Below are 4,061 nucleotides of genomic sequence, written 5' to 3' on the forward strand. Positions count from 1 at the left end.
ACCTTTTTCCTTTTCTTTTTCTTTTTTTTTTTTTTTTGAGACAGAGTCTATTCTGTCGCCCAGGCTGGAGTGCAGTGGCACCATCTCAGCTCACTGCAACCTCTGCCTCCAAGGTCCAAGCGATTGTCCTGCCTCAGCTTCTCTAGCAGCTTGGATTACAGGTGCACACCACCACGCCTGGCTAATTTTTTTTATTTTTTTATTTTTAGTAGAGATGGGGTTTCACCATGTTGGCCAGGCTGGTTTCAAACTCCTGACTTCAAGTGATCCACCTGCCTTGGCCTCCAGAAGTGCTGGGATTACAGGTATGAAGCCGCTGTACCCTGCCCAACACTCTAGCTTTGAGTGTCTAAATTAGGCTTCAGGCTAATTCACTGGAGGTCATTCATCTTTGTACAGTAGTAGTAGAATTGGCAGTTCTCCTAGCTTTCTTTGTTGATAGGTTCTGAACTCAGAAATGAATTTTCTTTGCTATGGTAAGAAATAGATTCTGAGAGTCCATATAAATGAGGCATGATATTTGGCTCAGAAATTCAAAATATGTTGCATGTTTTTTTTTATGGATTGACTTTTCATTTATATAATTGACTGAGGGACTTTTCAGTAATTCCACAAAGTTATTATTCATGCTTTTAATCCTGCACCCACGCCAACACCTGACCATGATTTTGGGGTCACCTTATTTTTTGAGAACATACAATGCTTAAATTTTGGAGGCTTCAAAGTTAGTGCTAAAAATAGTATCAGACAAGACTGTCACACTAGTAAAGAGCCATGTGAGAAATGCTTGGGGTATAAGAGATTGATGATGTACTTTAAAACCTGGGCTTCAGATAGAGTGAAGAAGCCATTTGTAAAGTATTCAAAGGGGTACCTCAGGGGTACCTCAGTTCAAAATGTGGCTTCACATGCAGAATAAATGCTTTCAGGCAATCTCTAAATGATGTGGATATAAATATTGTCAAAGGCTGATTTGTTCCCTGAGCAATCTCAGTTTCAATGGTGAAAATATTTTATGTATTGCGAATGCTTTTGCTCCTAGAACATACACTATTCCTCACGCATTAAGATGTACCATCTCTTATCTCACACCATATTCAAGAATCAACTCAAAATACATTAACGATGTAAACATAAGACCTGAAACTGTAAAAGTATTTGGAGACAACATATGGAGAAACTTCCACAACATTGGTATGGTCAATGATTTCTTAGATATAACCCCAAAGCCCCAAAGCACTGGCAACCAAAGCAAAAATAGACAAATGAGATTGCATCAAACTAAAAAGCTTCTGCACAGCAACAGAAACAATGGAGTGAAGAGACAACCCACAGACTAGGAAGAATATTTTCAAATCATATATCTGATAAGGGGCTAATATCCAAAATAGGTAAGGACCTCAAACTACTCAATAACAAGAAAACACATAATCCAATTAAACATGGGCAAAGGACCTGAATATGCATTTATCCAAAGAAGACATACAAATGGCTAACAGGTACATAATAACTGCTCAGTGCCTCTAGTCATTAGGGAAATGCAAGTTAAAACCACAATGAGATATAATCTCACATCTGTTGGAATGGTTATCATAAAAAAAAGAGAAAGACAACAAGCATTGGGAGGATCTATAGAAAAAGAAAGCCTTGTACACTGTTGGTAGTAAATTAACACAGCCATTTTGAAAAATAGTATGAGGGTTCTTCTTCAAAAAACTAAAAATAAACTGCCATGTGATCCAGCAGTCCTGGTTCTGAATGTGTATGCAAAGAAAAGGGAGTCAGTCTGTTGAAGAGACATCTGGACTGCCATGGTCATGGCAACATTATTCACAATAGTCAAGATGTGGAAACGACGTAAGTGTCCATCAGTGGATGAGTGGAAAAAGAAATACTGTTCAGCCTTAAAAAGAAGGAAATTCTGTCATTTATGACAACATGGATAAATCTAGAGAACATTATGCTACGTGAAATAAGGAAGACACTAATACTGCATGATAACAGTTACATGTGGAATCTTAAAAAGTCTAGCTCCTAGAAGTAGAGAGTGATGGTTACCAGAGGCTGGAGGTAGGGTGGATGAACGGGGATAAGGGAAGTGTTAGTCAAAGGGTACAAAGTTTAAGTTAGACAGAAGGAATAAGTTCTAGTGATCTATTGTACAGTATGGTGACTATAGTTAGTAATGATGTATTATATCTTTCAAAAGTGCTAAAAGAGTAGATGGTAAATGTTCTCACTACAAAGAAATAGGTGTATGAGGTAATTGTACCTCATAATCTATACAATTATTATTTGCCAATTAAAAGTAAACCTTAAAAAATACATCCACTCCTGTGGTCCTCAATTAGGTGCAATGAGCATTAATTAAGGAGATGAAAAATATCAGACTCTCATTACATTCCTGTGAAAGGCAGATAACATACAGCATAAACCCATTTTAACCAGAAAGTTAATATAACCATTAGTTCATTGAATACACATTAATTGAAGGCTTAACAGGTGTCAGAGAAATTCCAGATGTTGGAGATACAGAGATAGAACCCTTATTTTAAGAAGAACTAAAAAAATCTGTGCAGAATCTAGTGCAGAGAATAGATAAACTGGTAACCCAGAGTTAGAAGTAGGTAGCAGAAATGTGTGTTTTGATCTGCAGAGTTTAAAAATATATATATAAATAGAGATACTTTCTCTCCAATTCTGGATATTTAGAATTTTCTTGAAAATCTGACGTTGGGTTATTGCCTTGATAGACATGCATTTTTTAGTCACTCCCACTTCATGGTAAGTGCACCAACTCACTTTGTTCACTTGTATATAATACTAATGCAAAGGAGAGAATGTGAGAATGAGAGATTTGAAGCATGAGAAGTATTCAACCCCCATGGGAAGGACTTCACATTGCTGGTTGAAGATGGAGAGGGTAAGCTGAGGATTACTTTCAGAAGCTGGAAAAGACTCCCAGCTACCAGTCAGCAAGAAAAAGCCAAACTTAATCCTGCAACAGCAAGAAACTGAATTCAGCCAACAACCTGAATAAGGTTTGATGGTGATTCTTCCCCCACAGCCTCCAAATAAGAGCCCAGCCCAGCTAGTACCTCACTTTCAGCCTTGAGAAACTCTAAGCAGGGAACCCAGTTGAGCTCACCTGGGCTTCTGAGCTGGAGAACTGAGGTAATAGATGGGTATTGCTCTAGGCCGCTAAGGTCATAGTAATTTATTACAAAAGTAATAAAAAAAAATTCAAGCAAGGAAATAGCTAAGGTCAACTTGGGTCACTAGAAACATACAAGTATCTGTAAGTAAAATAGTTAATATAAGAAATGGAATCAGAATGAAAAATATGATTGTATTTAGTTTCTGATTCAGCTCCTTGGATGGGCCATCAAGCTTCATGCATTTATTCTTTTGTTCACTCAGAAAGCATTTATGGTGCACACACTGCATGCTAGGCCTTGGGTTTGTAAAGATACTGATGAAATTAACCTAGATTCAATGTCTTGTCAGTAATAAGCAGTCAATGTATGCTGAACTGAGTGGAATTGTATTAAATGCCTTTGAGAAGCTTCAGTCTGGTGCCTTAAAAATTCTTAAGCTATATAGTAAATAAATGCCTGTATCTTCATAGCCCTAGCCGCTTCATTGACATGCTCTGTTTTGATCACTTTATTATCATTTTGTATATTTTTTGTATATAAATTTGTATATTTTCTACATACCTTTATTTACCTTGTTTACTACTGAACATAGAAATAACATAGTTTAATTCTCCTCTCCTCGATGTAGGTATGATTTTGTGTGTGTCACTGGAAATCACAAATACCATTCTTACAGTTGACCACTAAATTAATGGACTGGATAGACAAGGGTCCCTTGTCTGCAGCTTGTTCCTCTGCCTAAAGTTCACAGCAGACATTAGGCCATGGGTCACTGTCTCTTATAGTGTTTCTTGTCTGTGCTCTCCAGTCACCAAACAGAATATGAATACCTTGAAAAGGCTCTTTCTCACTCACAGCTGTTTACTCACCAGTGCCTAGTGAATAGTAGGGTGTCAATAATTA

Source organism: Mandrillus leucophaeus, unplaced genomic scaffold (genome assembly GCF_000951045.1).
Source record: "Mandrillus leucophaeus isolate KB7577 unplaced genomic scaffold, Mleu.le_1.0 Scaffold1007, whole genome shotgun sequence".
Lineage (NCBI taxonomy): Eukaryota > Metazoa > Chordata > Mammalia > Primates > Cercopithecidae > Mandrillus > Mandrillus leucophaeus.